Source organism: Gymnodraco acuticeps, unplaced genomic scaffold (genome assembly GCF_902827175.1).
Source record: "Gymnodraco acuticeps unplaced genomic scaffold, fGymAcu1.1, whole genome shotgun sequence".
Taxonomy (NCBI): Eukaryota; Metazoa; Chordata; class Actinopteri; order Perciformes; family Bathydraconidae; genus Gymnodraco; species Gymnodraco acuticeps.
In genome coordinates, this window is record NW_022989810.1 from 5,085,221 (window position 1) to 5,097,405 (window position 12,185).

Sequence of the window (12,185 nt, forward strand, 5' to 3'; positions counted from 1 at the left end):
TATACTGCTTAACCAGATTCTGCGTATTTAATAATTCAGTTAGAGGGTAAGAGAGATGAATAGAGGAGCATCTCTCACCCAATATAGTCAGGGATATCATTTTGTCCACAGACAACAGTTGACATTATATTGCTGTGGTCTCAAAAAACTCATTATGGAGGCATCCATTTGTTGGGGGCTTTAATAATAAAGACAGAATGAATCTTAGGCACGGGACTAATGGCAAAATCTATGCGGAAAACCAAACTCCCAAACGAGGGTCCTGGACATTTGGAGTCATTAGTGAGGAGATTGTGGTCAGTTAAGGGAATTTACATATATGGACATTGCTTAAAGGAAAGTATCTGGAAGAAGTCGAGGCGGAGAGGGGATGCTACAGTAGCTTGATCTGCCATTGAGATCTTCTGAATGGGAGATCATTGGTACATTATTGATGAGTGTCAGTTTGAGTTTCAGCTCCAGAGGAAATGATAAGGTGTAATGCAATGGTCTACTGTGATCATGAACAGTGTTGTCCTGCATACTGTATGGCAGTATGCAGCTGCTAAGGTGGCAACCTGCTGTATCACATTTAATGTACTTATTTAGCCTTTGGTTTAAGAAGTCAGTACATGGCTGGTTATACGGTGCCAAATAGCAGAGGTGGGAGTAAGTCCTATGTGCAAGTCATGCAAGTCTCAAGTCTTGACCTACAAGTATCAAGAAAGTCCCAAATCACTGTGGTGAGAGTCAAGCAAGTCAAGTCAAGTCATTGCTCAGGTCAAGCAAGTCAAGTCATACGACATTCTGATAATAAGCCCAGTTTCCGCATTTAAATCAGTTAAAAGACAGTGGTTATGAAAATGGATTCAACCCACACTATGATCGTCATACACAGTTAATCATTTTAAATCTAATTTAGATAGATGACAATCATATTAGATTAATATTAACCCTAGAACTGCAGACAATATAGCTAGGACTCAATCAAAAAGTCTGTTCTAAAAGGCAGAATTCCAGGTAAGAAAATCATATGGCATTTGCCATTACACATATTTAATTTAAATTTCTGTTAGAACCGCCAACAGCGTCAGCACCTACATAGATCCATCCATCCATCCATCTTCTCCCGCTTATCCGTGGTCGGGTCGCGGGGGTAGCAGTTCCAGCAGAGAGCCCCAAACTTTCTTTTCCCTGGCGACATCAACCAGCTCTGACTGGGGGATCCCAAGGCGCTCCCAGGCCAGCGAAGAGATATAATCCCTCCACCTGGTCCTAGGTCTACCCCTTGGTCTCTTCCCAGCTGGACGTGCCTGGAACACCTCCCTAGGGAGGCGCCCAGGTGGCATCCTAACTAGGTGCCCGAACCACCTCAACTGGCTCCTTTCGACGCGAAGGAGGAGCGGCTCAACTCCGAGTCCCTCCCTGATGACCGAACTTCTCACCTTATCCCTAAGGGAGACACCAGCCATCCTGCGGAGAAAAACCCATCTCGGCCGCTTGTATCCGCGATCTCGTTCTTTCGGTCATGACCCATCCTTCATGACCATAGGTGAGGGTAGGAACGAAAATGGCCCGGTAGACAGAGAGCTTTGCCTTCTGGCTCAGCTCCCTTTTCGTCACAACGGTGCGGTAAAGCGACTGCAGTACCGCTCCCGCTGCTCCGATTCTCCGGCCCATCTCACGCTCCATTGTTCCCTCACTCGAGAACAAGACCCCGAGATACTTGAACTCCTTCACTTGGGGTAAGGACTCATTCCCTACTTGAAGTGGACAGTCCATCGGTTTCCTGCTGAGAACCATGGCCTCAGATTTGGAGGTGCTGATCCTCATCCCAGCCGCTTCACACTCGGTTGCGAACCGATCCAGTGAGTGCTGAAGGTCGCAGACCGATGAAGCCATTAGAACCACATCATCTGCAAAAAGCAGTGGTGCAATCCTTAGTCCACCGAACTGCAGACCCCCTCCCCCACGACTACGCCTCGAAATCCGATCCATGTATATTACAAACAGGATTGGTGACAAAGCGCAGCCCTGGCGGAGGCCAACCCTCACCGGAAATGTGTCCGACTTACTGCAGAGGACCCGGACACAGCTCTCGCTTTGGGAGTACAGAGATTGGATGGCCTTGAGTAGAAACCCCCTCACCCCATACTCCCGCAGCACCTCCCACAGTAACTCCCTGGGAACTCGGTCATACGCCTTCTCCAAGTCTACAAAACACATGTAGACCGGATAAGCGTACTCCCAGGCCCCCTCCAGGATCCTTGCGAGAGTAAAAAGCTGATCCGTCGTTCCACGACCAGGACGGAATCCGCATTGTTCCTCCTCAATCTGAGGTTCGACAATCGGCCTGACCCTCCTTTCGAGTACCTTAGAGTACACTTTCCCGGGGAGGCTGAGTAGTGTGATGCCTCTGTAATTGGCACACACCCTCTGATCCCCCTTTTTAAAAAGGGGAACCACCACCCCGGTCTGCCACTCCTTCGGTACTGTTTCCGACTTCCACGCAACGTTGATGAGACGTGTCAACCATGACAGTCCCTCAACACCCAGAGCCTTCAGCATTTCCGGGCGGATCTCATCCACCCCCGGGGCTTTGCCACTGTGGAGTTGTTTGACGACCTCAGTGACCTCCCCCCGGGAGATTGGTGTTGATCCCCCGTCATACTCCAGCTCTGCCTCTAACATAGAGGGCGGAGTTGTCGGGTTCAGGAGTTCCTCAAAGTGTTCCTTCCAACGCCCTAACACTCCATCAGTTGAGGTCAACAACGTCCCATCCTTACTGTACACAGCTTGGATGGTTCCCTGCTTCCCCTTCCTGAGGTGTCGGACAGTTTTCCAGAACAACTTTGGTGCCGCCCGAAAGTCCTTCTCCATGTCTTCTCCGAACTTCTCCCACACCCGCTGCTTTGCCTCGGCCACGGATGAGGCTGTTGCCCTTCGGGCCTGTCGGTACCTTGCAACTGCCTCGGGAGTCCCCCGGGATAACAAATCCCTGAAGGCCTCCTTCTTCAGTCGGACGGCTTCCCTGACCACCGGTGTCCACCAGGAGGTTCGAGGGTTACCGCCCCTTGAGGCACCTAGGACCTTGAGACCACAGCTCCCCGCCGCGGCTTCGGCAATAGAGGCTTTGAACACCGACCACTCTGGTTCAATGTCCCCAACCTCCACAGGAATGCCCGAAAAGCTCCGCCGGAGGTGTGAGTTGAAGGCCTCCTGAACTTGGGCCTCCTCCAGACGTTCCCAGTTCACCCGAACTACACGTTTGGGCTTACCAGGTCTATCCAGAGGCTTCCCCCGCCACTCGACCCAACTCACCACCAGATGGTGATCAGTTGACAACTCCGCCCCTCTCTTTACCCGAGTGTCCAAAACATACGGCCTCAGGTCCGATGATACGATAACGAAATCGATCATGGACCTTCTGCCTAGGGTGCTCTGGTACCACGTACACTTATGAGCATCCTTATGTTCGAACATGGTGTTTGTTATGGCCAATCCATGACTAGCACAGAAGTCCAGTAACAAACCACCACTCCGGTTCAGATCAGGGGGGCCGTTCCTCCCAATCACGCCCCTCCAAGTGTCTCCATCATTGCCCACATGTGCGTTGAAGTCTCCCAGCAAGATTAAAGAGTCCCCTTCAGGAGCCCCATACAGGACTCTTTCCAGGGTCTCCAAGAAGGCCGTATACTCTGAACTGCTGTTGGGTGCATAAGCACACACAACAGTCAGAGTTTTCCCCCCCATAACCCGCAGGCGTAGGGAGGCGACCCTCTCGTCCACTGGGGTAAACTCCAACAACGAAGCACCTAACCGGGGACTTGTGAGTATCCCCACACCCGCCCGGCGCCTCACACCTTGAGCAACTCCGGAGAAGAATAGAGTCCAACCCCTATCCAGAAGTAAGGTTCCAGAGCCGACGCTGTGCGTAGAGGTGAGCCCAACCAGATCCAACTGGTAACGCTCCACCTCCCGCACAAGCTCCGGCTCCTTCCCCCCCAGAGAGGTGACGTTCCACGTCCCCAAAGCCAGCTTCTGTCGCCCGGGTCTGGTCCGTCGAGACCCTCCGCTTTCACTGCCACCCTTCTGGCAGCGCACCCGACCCCATCGGTGTTTCCCGTAGGTGGTGGGCCCGCGGGACGGAGAAGCGGAGGTGTTGCCCACGTTGCCTTTTCGGGCTGGGCCCGGCCGGGCTCCGTGGCAAGCCCGGCCACCAGACGCTCGCCGACGAGTCCTCCTTCTGGGCCTGGCTCCAGAAGGGGACCCCGGGCTTCCTCCGGGCCGGGTATCCTCACTTCTTGTGTCGTCTTTCATGAGGTCTTTTGAAACCAATCTTAGTCTGGCCCCCTTGCCTGAGACCAATTTGCCATGGGAGACCCTACCAGGAACACAAGGTTCCAGACAACACAGCCCCCAGGTTCATCAGGGCACACAAACCTCTCTACCACGGTAAGGTGCTGGTTCTTCAGAGAGGACCTACATAGATATCATTTTCAAATCATTGAATTTGTTCCTCTTCATAATTTCCTTATAAACTAAGTAGGACGATTTAAAACTCTTAAATTGCTTCAGTTTATCATCATAACAGATCAAAAAGTTCAGATTAATCTTACAATAAATCAAGGAATGATGCACTTCTACAAACAAAAACAACATAATTAAAACATTTAAACAAACTACTAAAAGTAGATGAACTACATTATTCAAAAGTTTACAGTAACTTCTGATAATAACACAGGGGAAATAAACGACGCATCTCTTTTCCTCTCTCTCTCTCCCCCTCTCCTGACAGCCCGTCACTATCAGGGTTAGTCAAAATGAATCCCTTGGCAGTTCTAGTGTTCATTTACCGTTTTGTCTTCTCTTTGCAATGCTTAATCGATTTGAAACCAAGTCTAACGTAGCTTAAATTTAACGTTAGCTTTCTAGCTAACACAACACATGCACGTAGCCTACCTTTCTCTGTGGGTTTTTTTGTAGTGACGAATGAAGTTGGATGTTGTGGTGGTCGTGTCACTGATCTGTATGCTGCAGACCCTGCATACCGCTGTTCTCTTCTTATGAGCGTCATCGACAACATAATCCTTGAATCCAAACTTGACTATTTGTGGAGTAAAGCTAGCCGCTGCCATGTTAACTGAGACTCCTGCCTACTAGTGGGTTGCCAGGTTTGCGCGCATGGCGCTATAATCACATTTAGAAAAAACCAAACGTAATACCAATACAAAAACAAACGCAAATATTTAATTTTAAAAGGTCCTTTCAAGTCATCTGTCTCAAGCTTAAGTCAAGTCTCAAGTCATGAATACCAAGTCAAAGTCAAGTCAAGTCTTTTATCAATGTTAGTCAAGCAAGTCTAAAGTCCAAAAATATGCGACTCGAGTCGGACTCGAGTCAAGTCATGTGACTCGAGTCCCCACCTCTGCTAAATAGCAACACTCATATCCATGTTCTCAACCTGTGGCATGTGGATATTTCAGGAAAATAGAAGTAGGAGTTGAGACAATTCACAGTACACTGTCTAATTTGTCCTCTAGTCAAAGCATATCATAGCATTGGGACCACTGGAAAACAGCTAGGTTCCATGCATGCTAACTCTTTAGCATTCAACATGTTGAGAAATTATAGTGAGGGATATAAAGAAAATGGAATTTCTAAAACAGTGATCCTGATAAGTTTCTGTAAACTTTCAAAGTTTGATGATCTCTATTCCAAATGTTTAAAGTTAGGCCACAGTCGCACAGAGACACATTGCCAAGCACCTTCAGTACGTCACACTTGGCCTCTGCTCTTGTTTGCACCATATTCATGTTATCTTTGTGTTTCCTTTTAGACATTACATGGTGAATTTCAGTATTGGCCCAGGAAGCCAAAAAATTAGGCAAGAGCCTGCTTTTATCCCTTTACACAAGGGTTTGTTAAGGCAACCGGGTCTGTAGCGACGCGTCTCATGTATTCTTCATCAGCTTTTTACAGGCTTGAGAAAGGCAGGTGCAAGGTTGATTAACAAAAGAAGAAACAAAAATCCAGGAAGGCTAACAAAGTATAGGACTTCAGAGTCAGAGGAAAACACGCACATTATAAACCTGGGTTTATAACAGTTACTGGCAGGCTGTGGTACAAATACCGGAAGGCTGTGGAACAAAGACAATCTGGCAGCTATTGGAAGTGGGCTGGTGTGTTTTCTAGGGAGCTGATGAGGGAATGTGGAGCAGGTCAGGTGAGAGGAGAGGATGAGCAGGTGTAGTGAATCTACTAACAAGAGGAAAGCAAAAGGGAGTGGCAGTGTCTGACATGACAGCAGAGCTAGAACACAAACAAGCAAACTAATTAAGTGATACATTTAAACAGCAAACTCCAAACCATGACACATTTGATTGTGCTTTTCATTTTATTAACTAATTTACATCAAGTGGAAAGATGTAATTGGAAACTTTAATACATGATTCTTAGTAATGTATCATGAATTACTTAAAGAACTCCCTTGGTAATGTTTCCGAACAAAAGTCTTCTTGGTAGAACTTTTAGTTTTGTTTGCTAGTGTATTGTTCGTCTGCATTCTTACTTCATGTGAATGTATTACCATGAACACACATAGGATTTCTGAGACAATCTCCCACAAACTGGGCAAAGTAACCTAGTAACTAACCTCGCTTGTGTAAGTGAAAATCTTGTAATGCACAGTGCATAAGAAAATGAACATTGCCAAAGAGGAAAGGAGGGGGAAAAATGTGCCTCCTTAGCCAACTTGATTGTTATTGCACAGTGCTTACTGTGTTTTCTGGGCCTGCACATGTAATCAATACCCCCAGGCAATTTTAAGCGTGATCAGTTTGGATGGATTATTGCTTGGCAGGAAAGCTTTCACATTGATCCTCTCATCATGTCAATCACTGACATTGACAACTCTGAACTCTTCAAATTCCATACATCAGCAAGTACTGTTAACAATCTGGCTGCGTCAAACACATTGTGAGTGTGTTGCAGGATCTGCTGAGACCGGGCTTCTTACTGTTTATTTGAATGCACCCTGTAATGTATTTCAATGCTCAGTGTGATGTCAGTGTTGTGCATCATTCATTTAATCATTTAATTTCAATCTTGCAACAAAAAAAAGTAAATAGAAAAAGCTGTTTTACCAAACTTATATTGTAAACAAGGGTGGATTGATGACAAAACGTATTAACTCATATCCTGTAATCTGTAAGAAAATGATCAATATTACAGTGAACTGTATTGGAACTGTTAACACATCTTAAAAGAGAATCAGTCATCGTAAAGTAAACGTGTGTTATGGGGACCTTTGATATTTGAAACCAAAGCTTATGAGTTGTTGAAATAACATCAGCTATATGTTAAGCTGAAAATGTTAGTGTTTGATTTCAATGGAAACAGAACAAGAGCCCACTCTGTGTGTCCAGTGCTACTGCTGGAGTAGTTTTGCAAGGCCTGCCTTTATTCGTTCCTGCAGCTGCTAGCGGGGCTGACATTTCTTCTAATGAAGAGCAGATAGCAGAGACTGGTTCAAATCAGTGTTGGGAAACTGGGGCTGGCTGGTGAAACACAGAGTGAGTTCTAATATCCTCAATTTCTCCCAGCTGGAGCAGGCCAGAAGCATGTAACTGATAGTGTCCACATGCATATTTTACAATTCAGCCCAGGTGTAAAGTTACAGCACTTGCAAGGAGCTGAACAGATTTGACAAAGTTAGACTGTTGGACATGTAGGAAATGAGAATATATAGACTGAAACTGAAAAAAAATGGTAGAAACCAAATGTCGAAATCTGCATAATCTGTTTGCTACTGGCACTTTGGTGTTCTTCATTACATGCAAGCTACTATATTTCCCAGTTATGCTGTTTATTTCGGAGCATTTTAGTTTCATTGCATCAAATTCCGACCCTTGGGCAGTGGGCAGCGATGTCTTGATAATGACGCATAAGCCTCATATCAGTCCTCTGTATGAGAAGCACAACACAACAATGCAAAATACTCCAATATTAACCTATCTGCATCATTACTAGACGGACAATGCAAAGGCCTTGAATTAGGAGTGGGCCGGTCCTCTGATGGTGGAAGAAAGGGTTGGCGAATGGGCCAGACAAAAACTTATTTTTGTTCCAACAAACCAACATTCGTGTTGAATATGAGACCATTCACTTATTTTCACTGACGTTATTTCCCATGAAGATGTCATGATGCTACATCACTAGGTCACATGACGTATCATTGCTTGGTTGGACCCAAACTATGACCTATTCTGATCATGACCAGGTGGTTTTGTTGCCTTGACCTAACTGCGATCTTAAAACACATGATGCAACGTTACTTAGACGTGACGTTGTCAAAGCGCGAACCTTCCATCAGAATGCAATTCAAAAAGAGGCCCCCAGCATCAATACAGTTTGGAAGGCAGGCGGCAAAACCGCAAAATATGATGAGGAGGGATGAGATTACATTGTCCACAGGAACCCTTCATAACCCTAACCCTAAAACACACTAGGTCCCGTTGAACAGAGAATAAGTCTGGCAAGGGACAAAAGTGACAAGTATTCTTATACAAAGAAAATTGCCAAAAAAAAAACAGTACATGTTAGTCGGTGTGTTTCTAAAATTCAAACCTGATCCAAATCTTTATGAACATTTGCTTTTTTCTTTATTTCTGATGTAATATTACATTAAAAAAAAAGTCTAGTGTGGATCGCAATGCACATAACAACACTACAATTACTGGCAACTCTATAGGCCCATTCACCAATAACACAGTTAAACCAGCCGATTAAAGCTGAAATAAGTCAATATTTACCATTGGATAACTCAATTGCAAAACTCAATTTTCTCATAATGGCCTCTGATAATGAGGAAGCTCTCCATGGTCATGTGATTGAAGTGGAGCCTAATCATTGGACTGTTACAGTAAGTCATGACAGTTTATTGGCATATAATTCCATAATGGTGCAGATCAATAGCAACCCAGGAGGCTTTCCTCTCCAGCCGGATTTGACACATTTGAATAAGTGCCGCTGAGGGGGAGCAGGCTTATGTTGAGAGGACTCAATCCCTCAGCGAGCAATGACATGTTAACCAGAGGGATATTCATCGGCTGAGGAATGATCCCAAGAAGAACAAGCATCAACGGTAGGTACAAAACCTCATAAGAACCATCAAAACCTTCCTGCTTCATGACAAGCGTAATTATCGATAGCCATGAAAACAGTCGGAACAAATCTTGCCCACGCATTCTGAGAATAAAAGATACAATCAGGCCTGTGCTCACCCCTCCTCCTCCTTTGAGATCCCTGTGTTGGGAATAGAATAATATAAGGCTTGAAGGAGCAGGTTGTGAGATAAAAGGCCACATCACAATGATGATCTCTATCGATCGGCAACCTTGGGCACACAGAGGAGGTCCGGCATTTGTCACGTCGAAGCTGAACCCAATAGCTGATCCACGCTGCTCTCTGATGAATAGGCCCTGTTCGCCAAGTTTGTTTAATTGATGACGTGTTCCCTTTCAGGTGGACCACCACTATGTTCAACGCATGCATTGATTTTCCAAAACACCCCCTCCTTTATACAGACTTGTTTTTCCCGCTTTCTTTAAACACCCAACCCACCTCGACTAGACCTCTGCGACATGGCAAGAGGAGTGTCCTTCAACTGGTTTCTGTCCAGCCAGTAAGACTTCCAGAGATGGATATACAGTGCTCCTTTGTTAGTGTAGAGGCCTACTTAGGCGTATCAACTTAAAAGTATTATGAGAAGTGAGTAAAAGTCAAGTCTACGTTCACATTCCTCAAAGAGATGGAGCAGTTGAACTAAAATACACACATTTCTAAAAACATATTTTATACTCAGATGTAAATTGATGTTAAAAGCTGTCACAGTACTAATGCCTATTAGTACAGTGGTATTTCTGATCGAAATTAATAGCGATAGTTTTCCCCTAACATTCGGGATAGTTCTCACTCTCTTAGCCCTCTGTGGTGAGTGGTGTTACATTCAGGTCATAATAACCACTGACTACTGTTGGATACAAGCAGTAGAGTACATTTCAAATATTTGTTGCTGAACCAGTAACCCCCTAGTTTGGTAAGCAATACCGAACTGTTCATCCCTCTCCGCAGCAAACTGTTAATGTTTCGAATTGCTCACCGGGGTATAGTGCACCACACTTCAGCAAGTCTCAACAATCCATACAGGAACAAATTTGATTTTTTTTTTTACCACATAATCCTATTCCAGGGGATCTGGAGTGCGTAACTTTGTCATCTTGAGAGCCTGCATGAAAACTAACACTTGGCGGAGCAGCCAAGCAACCAGTCAAGCGCTAGGTAGGCAGCTCTTGGCCTTCAAAGGGAAATTCCAGCCTAATGGGGTTTCAGAGTTTCCAGTGTATCCCTAGAACACGATTACCTGTGGAGTGTTAGCACACACACACACACACACACACACACACACACACACACACACACACACACACAAACACACACACACACACACACACACACACACACACACACACACACATCTTTCACACTCTCTTAACTTTGGAGTTTGTACTTCAGGTGGATGCACATGCTTTGGACAGTCAACAGTAAAGTGCGGGGGTAATGTGGAATGGGCATGACGTTCATTACAGGACTTTGATTTTAAACAAATATATAGGATAGCAAGGGAAGCACCCCGGCAAGCTATGGATTGACTCAAGAGCTGATGCATGGAAGTAAGAGAACAAGAAGAGCTGCACCAACAAAGGCGGAGGAATTGTGCAAAAAGGCATACTTTTGGATTTAAAGCACCTATCTCAGATCCCAGAGCCTTGAGAATGGGATTGGATTACTGTCGGTTAGATTTACTCCTGTGGCTCTTCACCACTACATCATCGTAGGGCCCCCTGCCTCCGGATCAATGGGGATATTTACTGCGCCTGTTTCAGGGAGACTTTCACAGTAGGCAGGGCATTAAACAAACAGCCGACAGCCCCGTCCCAATGATGGCCTGTCTGTTCACACTGTGCCATGCCCAAATGTCACACATATTCACTTCAAACAGGTAGCACAAACACGAGTGAAGTGCAGATAAAACAAAAATAAAATAAACAAAGCCAGGCAATTTGCTCGGTGTGCTGAACAAAGAGGAAAACATTGCAAGATAACAACATATATCCGAGAGAGACGGAAAGGCATGTTATGTTAACTTTTAGATAATTAGCCAGTAACACTCTAAAATTATTCTTGTTAAAATTCTCTTAAATTGACACACCTCAAATAATTCCTTGTCCGCGTTCCCCTGCTTGCTCATAAACACTCTGTTTTGGACAGTAAAATGAAATTGCTCTTCACATGTTAGACATTCCGCTGTAATGTATTGCTTAATGGAAAAAGAAATTACATAATGGCAGCAAGAAATGCGGATAACATGCTGGGGTTTTGTTATGGAAATAACAACCAACAACGGAGCCATATTAATAACCTCAAGTAACCCTACGTTGAGCTGGGAAGGTATCCTGATTCCATTCATTTAGGGTAAAGCAGCCCTTTGTACTGAGCACTTATACGAAGCTGCAGCAATTGTGTATTCAATTATATTATATGTTCGAGAATAATCACCAGTAAAATGTCAAACAACAGACTTTACATGCATATATATTTGCCGTCTGCAAAATAATTTGCTAAATGTGAACACATGAGTCCAAGAATGAGTGGAATGTATTTTGCCTCTACCCAAATACGAGCAAAGTAAATGCCTTCATAGAGAAAAACAGTCAGTATGAAATTTCTTCATTACTTGACAATTCCACTGACTAAGCCCGCGCTATCAGCTGACAGTGCAATGTCAAACAATGGGCTTACAAACGGCAGCGAGCATTACCGCATCAGCCCCGGAGAGCTCCCCAGGGCAGACTTAACTCCCGTTCGTCAACATGAAAAGTAATATGTGTGTAGAAGTCGAGAGAAAAATAACACAAAAATAAACACTTATGGCTCAGCGGTTGAGAGCTGATGTAAGCTGGACTTTGATGGACCTATCATCGCTGTAGTGGATAATGTTCCTGTTGACCCACTGGCTTGACAAATGGAGTTCATGCTTGCCCTGATAATTTATCTTTTTAACCAATACATGTTTTCATATCTTCAAGAGGCCCTATTATGCTTTTTTGGGTTGTTCCTTCTCTTTAGTGTGTTATATCGGTTTA